Source organism: Protopterus annectens, chromosome 3.part1 (assembly GCF_019279795.1).
Source record: "Protopterus annectens isolate FY-2018-M chromosome 3.part1, PAN1.0, whole genome shotgun sequence".
NCBI classification, from domain to species: Eukaryota; Metazoa; Chordata; order Ceratodontiformes; family Protopteridae; genus Protopterus; species Protopterus annectens.
Genome location: NC_056732.1, coordinates 1,528,265,556 through 1,528,284,428, shown reverse-complemented (window position 1 = coordinate 1,528,284,428; position 18,873 = coordinate 1,528,265,556).

The window sequence follows — 18,873 nt, the reverse complement described above, 5'->3', positions numbered from 1 at the left end:
TTGTAGAAACAACATTCCAACAATCAAGTAGTGAATCCGCCCGATTAACATTTTACTTTTTTGAATAGTATCTGGTAAGTCGTATACCTCTCAACTGTCCAGATTTCTAGCTCATATTTTTGGACTGCCCCCTCCTAAAGTTTGTGATTTCCTGGCAAATGACTGAGGACTGAACTCACTAAATTATGCTATATAGTTGAGTTTCAGACGTCATATCCTTTAGAAAATGCATGTTAACACAAATCGTGTGCCAGCAACATTCTAAGTTTATAAGAGCAATATTTAAAATCTGTCCCTATGAGGTTGAGAGGTATAGGTGTTGTTCTCAGGGCCGATTGTTGCATTTTGGGGGCACCCTGGACATTTCCAGTCTAAGTATCACCTGTTATTGCCACCCTTCTTAATCAACAATTTACTTGCATGCTGTGGAGTTTTAGCAGTAAAGAATACACACTAAACTTAAGAAATTCAGTCTTATTTTTTTCTACAGAATGAAAAAAAATGTGTCTTAAGCCTTAATGTTAAAACCTGACAAAACAGTCACAGATCCCAGTAAACTAAGGAGTTAAATGTGAAACATTCATACCTCCTATTTGGGGATGCTGCCTGTTATCCTACACCCAAAATAAAAAAATAACATCTTTTGAGTCCTTCTGCTATTAGATTAAGATTAAAGCAAAGGAACAAACAGCCACACTCATCTATTTCAAGTGACTGTTGTCATATATTTATTTATCTTACTTATCTGCATTTGTTTACCGGGATAGTCCACTGGGCTCAGATGAGCCCATTTTCAGTGGCGGCCTGGGGAGAAAAGCTCCTTAAAATAGCATTAGTGTTACACAGGACATATATATATTATAATAAGGGACAAACAATATACATGTGCTATAAAGCATACTTTTGTGCAGCATAGTACAAATTCAAAACAGCACCACAGAGTGGAGAACTAATAGACAGTTCATTCTGAACAGCATACTGCAGTTCAATACAACGCCAGTCACTGGAAAGCTAGATGATAGCTATTAACAATACAATTGAACATGATGAATATACATAATATGTAGTAGATCCAGTTGATGATAGGAAGAGCTTGAGGTGAAATCTACACAAGATGAAAGATAGTACTATCTAGGCAGAAGATTAAAGAGTTAAGTCGACTGCCATGAAAGACAATTGGGGTTTGGTAGAAGAATAAACCATAAAAAGAAGTTATGTCTTATCATAACGTTCCATCTGAGTTGTAGATCTTTATTCATTCTTTACAGATAGGACCTTGGTTCCATCCTCGGAACCGAAACGGCCGTTTCCCAGCTCTTGCAAGCCAAAAACATCTCAGCTAAGAACCTACCCACAATGCCCCTCTCCTAGATACTCCAGATCGAGTTTGCCCGCCCTACGTAAAGATGTAGTAATAGAAAAAGTAGGAGGCTCTGTCTGAGCAGACACCCTAACCAGGAGTACCTGAGATCCACCAGGAGTCCAGGCAGGGGGAAGGAGGGCGGGAAGTAAAGAATGAATAAAGCTCTACAACTCAGATGGAACGTTATGGTAAGACATAACTTCTTTATCTGAAGTTGTAAATCTTTATTCATACTTTACAGATAGGACCGAGTCCCCAGCTACTTGAGTCCTGGGTGTCCCTAAGGAAGGATAATCCTGAGCACCATAGAACCAAAAGATGCTCATCCCCTGGAGGCCAAATCCAATTTGTAATGAGATATGAAGGTATGAGGTCTTGCCCACATGGCTGCTGCGCATATATCATCCATAGAGGCTCTGGAATGAATAACTACAGAGGTAGTCATAGGTCTGGTAGAATGAGCTTTTATTCTGGAAGGTAAGGGTAGCTTATTCTGTTGTTAGATAAAGGTAATGGCATTTCTAAGCCAAGAGGATATGGTCACTTTGGAAACAAGTTTACCCAATCTGGGTCCTGCAAAGGCCACAAACAATTGGTCTGTTTTCCTGAAAGATTTAGTCCTGTGCAAATAACAATGAAGCTGTTGGTGCACATCAAGGGTGTGCAAAAGGTACTCCCCTCTATTAGAATGCTTTGGGAAGAAAACAGGCAGGTCAATAAATTAATTAATGGAAAAAACAGAAATGACCTTCGGCAAAAAGGAAGGGTCAGTACGAAGGGACACCCTGTCCTTGTGGAAGATCAAGTAAGGACTGTTGACACTCAAAGCCTGCAGCTCAGATACTCTTCTCGCTGAGGTGAGTGCTACTAGAAGTATGGTTTTCCAAGACAAAAATGTTAAGTCACATGAATCAAAAGGCTCAAAGGGAGAGCCTGTAAGAGATTGAAGCACGATAGCCAAGTCCCAGGGATCTAAGGGAGGCTTGACTGGAGGTTTAACATGTAATACTCCCTTCAAAAAAGTCTTGCATAGGTGGAGTGACATAATCGAAGAATTTTCCAGACCATTATGAAAATTAACGATAGCTGCTAAATGTACAGTGATCGTTGAAGCTGAGGCTCCTGCATGCAGGAGAGTAGTCAGGTATTGCAGAATCTTTTGAATAGGCATAAAGAAAGGGTCTAATTTCTGATCTTTGGCCCAAATAGAGAACCTAGTCCATTTACCAGAATAAACCTTTCTAGTGGAAGGTTTGTGTGAGGCCAGAAGAATTTCACGAACAGGAGATGGGATGTCAGGTAGTCTGGCAATCATTGGAAGTGGAGGAACCAGGCTGTGAGCTTGAGACTGTGCAGGTTCGGGTGGATCAATCCCTGAAGATGGGATAACAGGTCCTGGGAATGATCCAAGATCCACGGGTTGTGAATCAGATGAGGCCATAGAAAAGGGAACCAGACTTGATGTGGCCAGTAGGGAGCAATGAGGATCTTTGCTTTTCAACCTCTGAGCTTTCTGGAGAAATTTTGGGATGAGGGGAAACAGAGGAAAGGCATACAGAAGACCCGGGGGCCAATCGTGTGTTAGAGCATCCCTCGGTGATTCCCCCTGAGGGGGAATCAAGGAAAAATAGCTCCTGCATTTGTAATTCAGGGGGGAAGCAAACAGGTCACAGCAAGGATTACTCCAATGCTGGAAGATCCGAGCTGTTATTACAGGATTGAGGGACCATTCGTGAGGCATCAGGATGTTCCTGCTCAGATTGTCTGCAATAAGGTTGGAGCTCCCGGGAATGTGCGTTGCTATAAGAAAGCGATTGGAAGCTATTGCCCAGCACCAAATCCTCATGGCTTCCTGACACAGAGGGTAAAATCTGGTTCCTCCTTGCTTGTTGATATACCAGACAACTGACATGTTGTCTGACTGGATTGCAATGGTCCCCGAAGGTTAGATGCATGGAATGTTTGCAACGCTAAGAGGACTGCCCTCAGTTCCAGGACATTTATGTGCAAGTTGTCCTCAAGAGGGTTCCAGGTGCCTTGGACAGTCTTTCCCTGAAATGTCCCCCCACCCCAAAAGAGAAGCGTCCGTGGTCACCGTGGCCATGGGTTGGGGAAGACAGAACGGTCAACACCAAAGATTCTTTTATGGCTCCATCCACCATAGCATTTCCTCCTTGCAACGGCTCGTAAGGCATATCATGTCGTTGAGTGGGTGGGTTAACAATGACCATTGTGCGGAGAGGAGCTACTGTAGGATTCTCATGTGCAGTCTCGCCAGTGGTACCAAAGTAATGGCAGCTGCCATGGAGCCCAAGAGTTGCAGTACAAGACGCACTGATACAAATGTGTGAGGCAGAAGAACTTGAATTTGGTGTCTTATTTTCAAAAGCCTGTGAGGGGGGAGAGAAGCTTGGCAGGATGTTGTGTTGAAGACCGCTCCAATAAACTCCAGTGTCTTTGTTGGAGACATCTGAGATTTGTCTTTGTTGATTGTAAGCCCTAAGCAGAGAGCGAGATCTTGAGTGTAAGAAAGGCTGCAAACTAGGAGATTCCTGGTCGGAGTGGTAAGGAGCCAGTCATCTAGATAGGGAAAAACCTGGAATCCTTGTAGTCGAAGATGAGCTACCACAACTGCCATACATTTGGTGAACACTCAGGGGGCTGTTGAGAGACCGAATGGCAGTGCCCTGAACTGGTAGTGATTGGCTCCCAGCCGGAAGTGGAGAAACCTCCGGGAGCGGTGATCCATCTTTATATGGTAGTACACATCCGGTAGGTCTATAGAACACATCAAATTGTCTCTCCCTAGGAAGAGAAAAATGGACTGTACTGTGACCATCCAGAATTTTTGAGGTTTGATAAATTTGTTGAGTAGGCTGAGATCCAGGATTGGTCTCCAGTCCCCTGTCTTTTTTTGCACTAAATAGAACCTCGAGTAAAACCCGGATCCTGTCTGTTCTGGTGGGACTGGTTAGATGACCTTTTTTCTTAGCAGTTTTTTCTATTTCTAAGGTTGCTAATCCCCTCTGATTGGGTGGTACATTGGGGATTCGTTTGACGGGTCTGGGAGTTAGGTCGAAGGGCATTTAGTAGCCTCTGGATATTATTCTCTGCACCCAAACATCGGTAGTAATAAGATGCCAGGCTAGTAGATGCACAAAGAAACGACCCCCGACTGCTTCCATAGGAAAGCAATTGGGCAGCTGCTCAGGAGCACTGGTAGGGTCTGCCAGAGAAAGAATCTCTGGCTCCCTGGTTACGCGGACCCCCTCTACCCCAAAAAGGATGTCTTTCATATGAGTAGCCCCCTCTGCCCCAGGGGGATTGCCCACCATGAGTGTCACGAAAGGATCCTTGGGATTTCTTGAACCATATCTTTCCCCCCTTCTGGTTCCTGGAGTAGGGTCTCTGGGGATTGGAAAAATGTATGCCCACAGCAGACAAGGTCTTTTCATCTTTCTCACTACGTGCAAGTGTGTCACATACCCTAGGACCAAAAAGTGCAGATCTGTCGACAGGCGCATTAACGAAGGAAGATTTAAAAGGGTCTGCGAAACCACACCGCATACAAGCATTACGTCTCATGACAACACCAGATGCGGCCGCTCGGGCTGCCCCTTGGCGGTGTGAGATATCAAATGAATTGAGGAGTTTGAGATGGATTCAAGGGTAGCTAGCAGTGAGGCGACAGTGTCACGGACCTCATCAGGCAGCACCCCCACCAAAGAGGAAGCCATTTCAGAAATTAAGTCTCTTTGGAGGAGAGTAAAGTGCACCAGATAATTCAACGACTGAATGGCGAAGGTCACTAAAGCATAAGTCCATTTCCCCAGTCTGTCCATGATCTGGGATTCCCTATTTGGAGGATGAACAGTGGAACTATCTTCTGTCAATTCCCTCTTGGTGGCTGCCGCCACGACTATAGAGTCAACTTTCAGCTGCTTGGACCAGTGGGGCTGGTCTTCAGGTGTAGATAAAATTTTGTCCGGCCTCCGGGGGACAGGTTCTACATTGTCCAGGGCCTTCCAGGCATGCTGCACAATTAGTTTAACCAGATCATCTGCTGGTGGGGTCACGCAGGAAGTAGATGGCCGAGTATGGAAGGCCTGCCGAAACACCGATTCCTCAGAAGAAGGGTTAGAAGACTTCCATTCCCCCCGCTGTTTGAGGATTTCGAGAATGTCTCCGAATGAAACGTCATCTGTGAGAGAACGAGGGGACCCTTCCTCTTCATCACAATCAGTGTCTCCGAGGGGGTCAAGGTGCTTCCTCTTGCACCGTTTCTTCCAGGGTGGCTCTCCAGTGGGATCTTCTGAAGAGGATTCCGGAGAAAGGGTTGTCTTCACAGGGGGTTTTGATACTGGTGTCCTAGGATCTGGTTGTGAGCCTTCAGAGTGAAGGGCCTTATCCATCACCTCTGCAGAAGGAGCACCCGAGACTAATTCCAGTTGAGGGGTGACAAGAGAACTGGGAACTGTCAGAACCGTGGACATAGATGGTACCAATGAGAAAATAGGTGCCAGATTAGGTACCAAGGTACAGACAGTCCAAGCATCACTCCAAGAAAGCATCTGCTCCATTGTAGCCAATGCTGCAAGGGTGATGGGTGCTGACAGGGAAGGCACTGCTGTCAGAGCTGAGACAGTATGTACCAAAGCGGGAGCTGGGGGGGGGGATAAGCAGGGGAAGATGAGATAGAACATTCCGAGCCAGGGGGGACAGGAGGTCTAGCTGGAATGGGCAATCCCCTATCTACCAGAAGCTGGTCCACAACCTGCACTAGGTCTAGTTCATTAATACTCCTAGTGTATCTAAAAGAGACTGCAGAAGGAGAATCAGGTCTTTCTAGAAAGGGACTAAACCTCTGCCCGAAGAAAGGATCATAAGTAGGAGAATATCTAGTCCTTGGCATGAAATCGGGTTTTGGAGCCAATGGAGCCGAAGAAACTATCAGCACCGTGGCCAGGGATGGTGCTAAGACATGTGCAGTCATCGAGGCCCATGGAGCCAAAGAAGCTGTCGGCACCATGGACAGGGATGCTGCTAAGGTATGTACAGTCATCAGAGCCCATGGAGCCAAGGAGGCTGTTGGCACTGTGGGACCAGGATGGAGCCGAGGCATGAACAGTCATCGGAGTCAATGTAGGAGCCAAAGATGGCACTGAAGTCAGTGGTGCTGTGTTTGGAACCGACATCGGAGTGAACACCATGATCGGCACCGAGGGAGAGGACACAGATCCTGGTGCTGAAGAGGTCTGCGCCAAGGGCGCCGGTGAAGCACGGAACGGACTCGGTTCCCTAACTGACGGAGATGCAGGGACTGAGTCACTCCATTTTTTCCTTATATTTTTTGGTCTTAGGAGGGGGTGAGACCTCCAACCCAGATAGAGCCACCGAGAAAGGTATCTTGAGTAAACCTTTTAAAATAAGTTTATTCTTATGTTCTGCTAGTGTCTGATTAGAAAAACCAGTACAAATGTCACAATCAGCTTTCAAATGATCCACGCCCAAACAGTAGACACAACATACATGTGTATCTGAGTTAGGCATCTTATGTCCACACTTGTCACACTGTCTAAAACCCAATTTAACTTTGTCTGACATGGTAAAAGGAACAATACTAGCCTATAGAAAAACATTTTTTTAGGAATACCACCAGTAAAAGAAGCCTGTCAAATACAGGAGAGACAGAGAGAGAGTCAAAAAAGGTAAAATTTTAAATTACCAAAAAAAAAAGGGTAGGAAATAGGCCTTGGTTATAGGTGACAGTGAAAAAAGACTAAGTTGACTAACATTTTTGAAATTCAGAAGAAAAACTGTCATTATAAACAACAAATTACTACTTAGCTTGAGAGAGATGGCTAAACACGTCTGACCAGGAACGCGACAAATGAGATCTGAAGTATCTAGGAGAGGGGCATTGTGGGTAGGTTCTTAGCTGAGAGTTTTTGGCTTGCACGAGCTGGGAAATGGCCGTTTTGGCTCCGAGGACAGAACTGAGGTCCTATCTGTAAAGTATGAATAAAGATTTACAACTTCAGATGAGAAGTTTAGGAATTCAAAAATGCAGTCTGTTGATAAGTGCAGCTAAAGATATAACTTTAATTTAGAGTGAGTAAATGTAGAAGAAAAGACCATTAGAGCAGTTAAATACATGTGTTAGGATATAAAGAGCAAGATAGGAATGAGTTGGGGATGGGAGGAGGCCAGAGGAGAGGGGGGTTCAGGTTATAGGAACTACAGCCTTTGTACAATTGCATTGCCATAGTGAGGAAAGTTGTTTCAGGGATTTCTTAAAGAGAAGTGCACTGCTAATAGACCTTAATGATGACAACTGCTTTTTCATTCTGAGAGTTGTATTTTCTGTTTGTGAGTGCTCTATCTGTGCTTTCTGTGCGGTTTCTGTGTTCTTGTCAGGTAGCATAGTCTGGATTGAGGCCTGCTGTTATCCATGCCTGGTTGTTCTGCTTGTTGAGTTTCCTGTATTTCTGGAGCCATCTTCTGCTGGTAGTCTCTGGTCTTCACCATTAGTGAAAGTAACAGGGTTTCCTGACCTTCTCTACCATGAGTGATTGGTTGAAAGAGCAGGGGCTAGCAGGATTGGGTAGTAATTTGTGCTTCTAGATTCTTCCATCTTTTCTGGTATTTAAACCCTGTATCTGCAGAGGGCTGTGTTTGTTTTCACCAGGCTGAAGGAGGAGTGGTGATTCATCACTGTGACAAAGCAGAAATTTCCTGAGGCTCCAAGGGCAGGATAAGTTTTTTGTTACATTTATTTCATCTAATCGCACTTTTTAATGCTTATAGTTGTGCTGTACAGCTAATCTACTACATTTTGCAATGTTATAAAGCTTTTTTTACTGTTTCACTGCATTTTTGTACTGTTTTAACTGCATTTTCATTGCTAGATAGTGTTTCATTACTGTAATTGCATTTTATATTGAACCGGTGTCTTGTCTTCACTGTTAGTGAGAGTAACAGGGTTGCCTGACCTATACCACGAGTGACTGGTTGAATGAGCAGGGGCTAGCAGGATTGGGTAGTAATTCGAGCTTCTAGATTCTTCCATCTTTTCTGGTATTTATACCCTGTGTTTGCAGGGTGTTGCTCTTGTTTGCTCACTGTGCACTGCCGCTGTGCTGTTTTAAGCCATTGCAAGGTTTCTCAGTTTTTCCCTTACCAGCACTCCTGTGTAACTGACACCCTCCCTTGCAACTATTGTGATTTTATCCAGCCCTACTCACACCTATACATATTCTTTTCTGATAGTACCCACTCTACCATCCCTAACCTCTCTTCCACAGATTCTGGCAACCATGGTTGGACAATTTCCTGTGTTTTTTCCTGCAAGTGTTGTTGATATGGGCATCCTGAGACAGTGTAGCAACTGCCTCATGTACATGGACAGCCTTCTTCTTCTACCACCTAGGAACAAAATATGTGAGAGATGCAATTACATTAAGAACCTAGAATCCTTGCTGTCTCAATCAGAAGCAAGTACATCTGGCACTGAGAAGGTAGTCCACACAAACACCACACCTCTAACACCACCCACACCTGTACTGTAATTAAACCAAAAGGTGCTTCAACAAAGTATTAGTTTAAGGGTGTGCACACGTATGCAACCAGCTTATTGTGCATTTTTTATTTTTTATATTCCCCCCCCTAACAGATTTGTTTTTCAGTTGAATTCTACAGGTTATAGGTCGCATTAAATGATTTATTGTGGTCTCATTTTTTTATATCACAAAAACCTGGCATTTTAACAGGGGTGTGTAAACTTTTTATATCCACTGTATTTCCCTAGCCTTAAGCAACATCCTACCGTCACCCAGAATGATGCCTCAGTACAAACAGAAAATGATTGAATTTAACAATTGGCTTAGTTTCTGGTGTCATTCCAAGGGGTTCCAGTACCTGACAGCCTGGAAGGACATGATTGACAGACCACAATGCTTTTCCAGAGATGGCCTTCATCTGTCTCCCCTGGGATTCAGGCTTCTGGCAAAAGCTTTTGCCTCCCCCATAGTGCCTTTTTTAGGCAAAGTCATGAGGACAAAATTACCAACATGAAAAATTCTTCTAAACAAAATTTAAAGGTCATGCTGCTAAACACTAGGGGTCTAAACATGACACTGCACTCATTGCAAGCATTCCTCGCCCTGCAAGATGCTGACATTTGTGCATTCACTGAAAGGTGGTTCAAAGCTGCAGAGAGCACCCCAGTCTTACAAGGTTACTTGTCCTACCATACTTTCAAACCCCAAACTGAGGGCTACAAAGCCAAAGGAGGTGGAGTTTCAGTATTTATCAAAGACATACACACCTCCAGGCTAGTCAAACAGTATGACTCACAAGAGACACTCCAGGTGCAGTTAACTATTGACAAAACACCTATTCAAATCATGCCTAGCTACAGACCCCTAACCATGACTCAGGAGACCCACTCCACCTAACTGGACTTACTTGAATCCATCAAGATTCAACCCTCTACCCTGATACTAGGCAACTTTAACTATCCAACCATAGAGTGGAAGACCTATTCTAGCTCAAACACGAATGTCCAGAGATTCCTCAACTTCGTCAGTGCCAATGCATTAGATCAGCTGGTCGACACGCCCACAAGAGGAGAAAATACTGTGGACCTGGTACTAACCAACATGAGTAGCCACTGTAGCACCCTTACTGTGTCATCCTCCTTGGTAAGGTCCTACTATAAAGCAATCACTTTCAAAGTCACCGACTCCCCTGCCCCCCCCAACCCAGGGTCAAACAAAAAAACTTTTCCAAAGCTGAGTAAAACCTCCTGAGAGCAGATATAAGCAGCTTCACAGCCACCATCCCTTCAGTTGAATCAAGTATTAATGTCCAAGCCTACACCAAAAAACTATATGAGCACCTATATAGCTGCATGGACTCAGCAATACCTGACAGGACCAAATCATCTTCCTCAAGGAAGAGTAAAGCTGTCTGGCAGACAGTAGCAATAAACAGACTCCATAATAAAAGGAAAAAATTGCTGTCCACAAGGCCTTTTTCGCATACATCCGCAATCTCAAAGGTAACTCCCAAATCTGCTCTGAATTGGTGGTCAATAACGCCACATACACAAACTCCATAGATATAGCCAACCTGCTGACAGACAGGTTCAATGAAAACTTCACCTACTGTCCCCCCATCAGTAAACCAGGACATCCCCAGCACCTGCCCCCCTCCCTTCATCACCGGGGAGCAGATTATTAATGCCCTCTCAAAGGCAAAAAATACAGCTTCCATGGGACCCAACAACATCCCCAGTTGTGTCCTACATGAACTCAGGCAAGATCTCTCAGCACCACAAGGCACCCTTTTCAACCAAAGCCTGTGCACTGGCTTCGTCCCAGCAGAATGGAGGACAGCCTCTGTCATCCTTCTGCACAAAGGTGGACCGTTCACCAACCCAGGCAGTTATAGGTCCATCAGCCTAATTAGCCTGATCTGCAAGGCCATGGAATACATTATCATGGACCTTATAAACAAGGACATTGGCAACCTCCAAACACTTGATCCCACACAGTTTGGTTTTGTCAAAGGGAGATCATGCCTGTTAAACTTGGCCAGCTTCTTCTAAACAGTCACCAAAGCCATGGATGAGGTCAAGACAGTGCATACCACCTACCTTGACCTAGCCAAAGCCTTCAACACTATTCTCCACTCAGGCATAATAGATAAACTCTCCCAGCTAGGTATCAGCCCATATGTTACCGGATGAGTAGCTAACTGGCTTACTTATAGAACCCACTCAGTCAAAATAGGGGAAGACACCTCTAGTAGTAGACCTGTAACAAGCGGCATACCCCAAGGATCAGTCTTGGGGCCTCTACTGTTTGGGATATACTTTTCTGAGGTGCAAGCCAAAACCAGTGGTCTGTGGCTGACCAAGTTTGCAGATTACTGCAAGCTGGGCACTGTCATAAATTCACCTAGTGATGTGAACATTCTCCAAGAGGGCCTTAGCCAAACTATTGACTGGTGCCAGAAGCATGGCCTCAAACTGAATGCCAAGAAATGCATCATTATCCCCTTTGGGGAAAATGGTGTCCCCACTAATTATCACATTAATAACAACGTACTAAGCATGAAATCATTCATGTGGGACTTGGGCACCCAGGTTGATAGCAACCTGACTTTTGACCACCATGTTGCCTCCGTTGATCGGAAGGCTTTCTACATGGCCCACCTCATAAGTAAGGGTATTTCATCCAGGAACAAGGAGGTTATAACATCCCTTTACACCTCCCTTATCAGACCTATTATTGAGTATAATGCCCCCTTCGGCATGTATCTTGCCAGGCACATGCAGCAGTTGGAGAGACTGCAGAGGTTCCTGACTATGAAAAATCCAGGGTCTCAAACACCTGTTCTATACAAATAGGCTAAAAGCCCTGTTCCCATACTCAGTCTCATACAGACTGCTCAGAGGTGACCTGTGTCTGGCATACAAGGCAATGTCAGACTCAGCCTTGCTGAAGTTGCTGCATATCTGTAAGTCAAACTCCACTCACGCAACCCACACACAATATCTCAACCTGGTCTGTGACATTAATAGAACTTGTTAGCAGGATAGATTTGTGTCCCAGTGACTCCTCCATCTGTGGAATCAACTTCCTCTCCATGTCAAGCAGAGTGTCTCACTAGTCCTCTTTAAGAGAAACCTGGACAACTGCATGGGAGACAGAAAATACACCCCTGGGATCCCACCTGTGTCCCTGCTGGATAGGGAAAACAGGTGCTGACTTTGTGGGAACATGGGTGAAATTCTTGGCTAAGCTTATAAGGGCCTCTGGGCCAATAGCCTACTATCGTTCTATTAACCTATGGGAGAGTATTCCATATTTTGGCTACAGTGAAAGAGTAGCAAATTTGTCCTGCTGCACAGGTTGGTTTCACTATGTTTAGAAGAAGTTGGTTATTGGATCGGAGAGGTCTGTTTGGATAATATTGCTTGAGCAGAGAAGACAAGGAAGGGCAATTAGATGGTTTATGAATAAATCTGTGTGCAGTGGTTAATTGAATAAGTGACAGATAATGTGGTAGTTGCAACCAGTTTAATAGGTGTAGAGGTCAACAATGGTGAGAAGAATAATTTGCATTTGTTACAAATTTAGCAATTTTTATTGTAGCATGAGGCTAGTTTGGATTTTAGAGAGGCCTGGATATTGGTCAGGAGAGGTGCACCATAAAGAAGTGATAGTAGTAGGAAGGAAGAGGCGAGAGAGAGTGCCTAGTCTTTGGTGTATTTTTTAATATTGGTCTGAATGTGCAGGTCAGATGTCAAGCTTTCATCTATGATGATGCCTAACAGTTTGGTATATGGCACACCCTCAATTATAGTGCTGTTCTGAGCTTGGATGATGACATTTTCCTTGTTTAGTGGAGTGGAGTTTTTGGGTAGAAAAAGAACAAGTTTAGTTTTGTTGGGGTGTAGGGTGAGATGGTTATTGGACATCCATGTCTCTGTAGTTGTGACGGCATCTTGTATGAGTTGGTGTAGTTCAGATGGAGAGTTGGTAGCACAGATGATTGTGCAATCATCTGCATTTTGGATGACAGTACTTTGAGTAAGAGAGGTGTAAAAGTTATTGATAAAGATGCTGAACAAAAGGGGCCCCTAGTATAGATCCTTGTGGAGCACCTGTTGTGTCTAGGAAAGGAGAGAGTGAATTTTGCCATTCGGTTGATTGTTGCTTGCTTGTGAGGTAGTTTGAGGACCAGTTTTGGGATGGGGGTGAGATGCCTATGCCTGACAGTTTAGTGAGAAGCAGAGAGAGGGAGACCATATCAAATGCCTTGGAGAAGTCTAAAAAGAGAGAGGAGACAATTTTTTCCATCATCTTGGGCCTGGTTAACTGTGTCGGAGAAGGATATGAGAGCTATAGTAGTGCTATGGCCTGGCCAAAATCCATGCTGAGTGGGAGAAAGGATTTGGTTGTGAAGGACATAGTGAAGAAGTTGGGTATGGATGCACTTTTCCAGAATCTAAGAGATGGATGAAAGGATAGCAATGGGTCGGAAGTTGGAGATGTCTGTGTTAGTGTCTCCTTTATGAAGAGACAGAATAGATGCCTTTTTCCAGATAGTGGGTATGTAGGATTCCAGAATATATCTGTTAATAAGTATGCTGATGGGATAGGCTATAGAACTGGCAGAAATTTGAAGGAACTCAGGAGGTAGGTTGTCTTGGGCATTGGTGCAAGGTTTGAGTTTCTGAAGCAGATTTTTTATTGTATTGGTTGGGATAGGTGAGAGAGAGAAGTTGGTGAAGGGGAAGTAGGGATATGTTGGGTAGATGGGTTGGAAGGCAAGGCACCAGTTAGATTAGCTATAGTATTAATGAAATAGGAGTTAGACTGAAACTATTTCTGTGGGTGTTTTGTAAGGGTTTGGGCAAGGATTTTTACTTGACCTTGGGTTTAGTAAGGAAATGATGGAGCTCCAAAACTTTTTAGGGTTTGGTTTATGGAGGTTTTATAGGGTAAGGTAGTGATCTTTCTTGTCTTTTATGACAATATATAGTTATATAGGTTGATATTGGAGGTGGGATGTTTGTGGGAGATGTCTAGCCAATTAATATTGACATCTCCTAAGATGACAGTTTAATTTTGTGTATTGTTTGATGCCAATGCAAGTATTTCCTCTAATATAGGAATGTTATTGCCAGGAGGAATGTATAATACAGTAATACATATGCTTTTACAATTGTTCATTCTAAGGAAGGAGACTAATATTTCAGCTGAGGAGAATTGTGGGATAGGCTTAGTGTATGATATAATGTTGAAGGTGTTAAGATATATCAGAGAGACTGCTCCACCTTTTTTACTGGGTCAGGCAAATCTAAGGCAAGCAAAGCCTGAGGGTAGGAATTCTATATCTTTAATATAGGGCTTTAGCCAAGTTTCAGTGGCGGCTATGATGTCGGGTTTATTATGAGTTATCCAGGAATGGAATTTGGGTAGTTTGTTCCTGATACTTTGGAGGATAATGGTTGTAACGTTTAATGATTTATAGAAATTGTGGGTGGGGGTTAGGAGTGGTTGGACTTGGTTGAGGTGTATGTCCCCATATTGGGATAGTGTAGAACTTGTGGGTGGGAAAGAGCTGAGTTCCTGCCTTCTTTTTGCTTTTGATGGATAATTTTGAACTAAGGTTGCATTGCTGTACATATATGTACATTTCATGATTCCTTAAACCAATCCCCAAATTGCAATCACCTGTACATGTGCCTGATGTCTGACTGTGAAGAAAGGGAAAATAATGTTCACAGTAATAAATTCAAACTTGTTGCCTTTAAACAATGCACTGACCTTATACAAGCTATACTGACCTTCCTTGCACACCTCACATTTCTGAGGTTTGATTGTGAGGAAAATTAAAGACACAGTGACCAGACTATCCACAGCCCCCACAAAGCTACAGCAACCTTCTGCGCACACCTCTGAGCAAGGCTGGTTTCAGAATAGGTGGTTCTGAGTAAGAGTCCACTACTAAATTCAAGTTAGAATCCATTTACAGTCTGGGGTGCACTGCCACCAAATCCTAGGATATGTAAAGGTCTGGATGTCCTTTGATGTATGCCTTATTTTCGAAAGATAATTACTTATTAACTGCATTTTTTGCAGCTATCCAGAAGAATTATGCATTATTCAGGCATTATTTCTTGTGTCCACTGATCAAAATTGGTGCTATTTTTACATACACTCACATACACAGACATACTGAGTCTCTGACAAGACAAGTCTGTTACAAGATGCACAAACATGCTGCATTCTCATCTTCAGAGAAACTGGAGAAATGCCACTGGCAACTACAGCATGTCTTTAGGGTGCTGGAGGAAACTAGATCATATGGGTAAACCCGTACAGAGACGAGGAGGGCAGACAGAGCCAACAGACTTGGAAAAATTAAACAAACAGGGAGGATGTGCAGATTCTACAGAGAAAAAGCCACAGTCCAGGACTCAACCAGAGTAAAAGCAGTGGGAATTGTTAGAACTACTTAATGCAACACTATGTAAATTTAGCAGCTGCATTCATACATACATACATTCTCCTTTAGCCAAACAGACACACATCCTTTTGACAAACCACCACAGATAGCCACTTATGTGCAAGTTCTCCTTTTTGATGATAAACAAAAGAAATTATGGCCAGCTTGTTACTGTTAAATACACTGCAACACCCCCCCCCCCAACACACGCAAGCACACACACTTATAGAAGCATGATGTCAATGCTGATAATTCTTGTCATAGGAAAGTGAAAGAAATTATGGGCAGCTTATTACACTGCACCCTCCTCACACACACACACACACACACACACACACACACACACACACACACACACACACAAACATGCACAAGCCATAGCCATACTAGCATTACATGGATTACAGCAAATAGCAATGCATTGTGTGCCATTAGTACTGCTGTCGTTTAGCAGTCATCAAACAGCAGGGGTAAGCCACATTTATTCACCTTATTGAGAGGAATGTATACCTGTTAGTATCCATGATTTCACAGAATATTTCTGATAATACCAAAGATTTTTGCCGTCCCTTTTAAAAATTTTGATTTCCTGGTAAATCATTCAAGATTACAGTCAATAATGCCAAACAGAGTTTTAAACTTATTGCTCACAAAATGCATGTTGCAAAACATGTTATACTGTTAACTTTTAAAGTGAATTAGACTAATATTTAGAAAGTGTTCCTGATTTTGAACTTTTATTTCTTCAACATTTCAGGCTTTGCCCAGAATTCTTGAGCAAAGTTGTTCAGCATTATAGTATCTGCCTGGTGTCCAGAAATGATTTATAAAACTTCTTGAAGGAGGAAGCCATCCTGAAGATTGTGATGTTATGAGGTAGCGCCATCTGTGGCAGGGAGGGTAAGGCAGTACATATGTACATATGCCAGCATAGCTAGCTGGAGTTTTGTAAATAATTTTATGTTATTTGACTATCACACTGATTTGTACAGATGTTTGAGTTGAAATATATATTTGTAAAGTTACTTTTCTTAAAAATGCATCAACAGTAAGTCCTGCTGGACAGAAATAATGTATGCATGTATATTAGATTATATTGTTGTAACTGATCAAATGTGTATGTTTATAAGAGAACTCTGGAAGAGTGGAAAGTTTGAAATTGTGTGCTACCACTGATCTTAGCAAAGCTCAAAGTGTGTATTGTGCCAGAGTCAGGTGACCAGAGGTGATATCATCCTCTATCCAGTATCTGGTTTCTTTGGAACTTTCGCAGCAGCACTTTGGAACTTGACAGGAAAGATTTCTGACAGGATATGTATCTCACTCATCCCCACAGAGACAGACATCATCTGGCTTTTGCTGTAGTAAAATACTAAGCACACATCAGCTTGCCTTGCTTTAATAAGTAGTCAGGGAACAGTCATTCTTTAGTTAGTCCTGAGCAACTATTTGACATTATTATTTTTATTGTTTTGTAGCCTGCCCTGTAGTACCTAGTTTATAATTGCCACTGGTTCTATTACCTTAATAGCTGGCTGAACCACACACATCTGTTTAAACCCAACAAACATCGGCACTAATACACCACCCCATATCCACCTAACCCACTTACCAGCCCCCCATACATACTTAATCTTTTAATCTTTTATCCACTACTCACACCACCAGCCTTCTACCTTAATTTATAATGACTCTACCTAAAAACACTAACATATTACATCCCTTACTACCCCCTGCTATGACTACTTTATCACCACTCTGATGAATACCCAGCAATTCATACAATTCAATACCCAAACTCTCAAACAGTATCCAACCAGCATTTAATAAAGTTCCTATCCACCCAACCCCCCATTTGTCCACCCCTCAGCCACCCCCAAGTACCATCACACTTAACTAAATATCTAGCTACACCTTAAAAAAAACAAAAAGAAATAAAGCTTAAATAAACAAATGAAATAGAAAATTAAGATACTTAAAAAAAATCCTTAAAGGATGGGACATAGACCCAACACCGGCCCCATCACAACAGTAGACAACAACCCCAGTACTAGACCCAACAGCCAACTATCAGACAACTGAACTCTATCTTCATCATCTGGTCCATCATCTCAATATCAAACCATAACAACATCCTCCACCCTAACAACAAGATACATTAACTTTTAATTTCCTCCTCCTGACTCCCCCTGCCCTCCATGAACCTCTCTGAAACCAATAAAAACAAAAGAGGTATTCAAATATCCCACAGTACACAACATACTCTGGTGAGCTGGCGGAGGAAGGTACAGGAAAGGTGTACTATACATTACTGCTGACACATCTACAATAAACACTGCAATGCCACCCCCAGCCCCACCCCAGTTTTGCAGAAGAAATTCTCATCACCAAATCATCTTCTACCTTCTTTTTCCTTTTAGGCGGTGGGGAGTTTACATCACCTGTGCACTCTACAGGATTTGGCAGTGGAGTTACAGTGTGAGCAGAGACACACACACACACACACACACACACACACACACACACACACACACACACACACACACACACACACACACACACACACACCTAGAAAATCCACCTACACAGCATCTCTGGATATGAGGGGGAGAAGGAGGAGGGAGAGGAACCCACGAGCGACTACAGGGGGGACATGCAGACTCACAGAAGAAGGTACCCCAGTACCCCAGCTGAGATAGAGATCCTCTTGCTGCGGAAGTGGCAACACTAACGCTGCACCACGTGGCCTGCCCCTCATCACTAAACTAATAATAAAAAAAAAAAATGCAGATACATTGTCCCATTTTATATTCCACCCAAGAGATTGATAATACTCTGAAAAATATCTCATTTTGGCAGCTTCTAAACTATCCCAGGAAACCATTGTCTGTATTAACAATCTTTTCCACCCAGGCCATTCCACTCCTACCCCATCAGCTGCCCTTGATAAATCCCTTGTAGAAATTGCAAACAGCTTCAACTCCTTTACTGAAACTATCCAGTCTCTAGCTACCCAGCTCACTCCATCAGACACAAACACCAGCTCTGGCACATCTAGCCCTGATTCACCCAGCACCCAACCCACCTTTACCTTTCAAATTGTACATACCAACCTGATCCGGACCTTACTCAAAAAGCTAACACCTACTACACTAGCTGCCAACCACCTCCCAGCTGAATATCTTCAAAAAGCAGCTGATGCCACAGCACTTCCCATTTCTATTCTGATCAACAGATCCATCTCAGAAGGATCCATCCTAGCAATACGGAAAATATCACATGTTGTACCTCTCCATAAATAATTATTTAACTTTAGACCTATAGCCATTCTTTCACCACTAGCTGAAATCATGGAAAGATGCATACACAAACAAATCATGTACTTTCTTATTCAAAACGGAAAGCTCGCCGGCTCTCAGCACAGCTTTAGGCCATTCCACAGTACCACCCCGGCTCTTCTGTCTTTCACTAATGTCATCACTCTT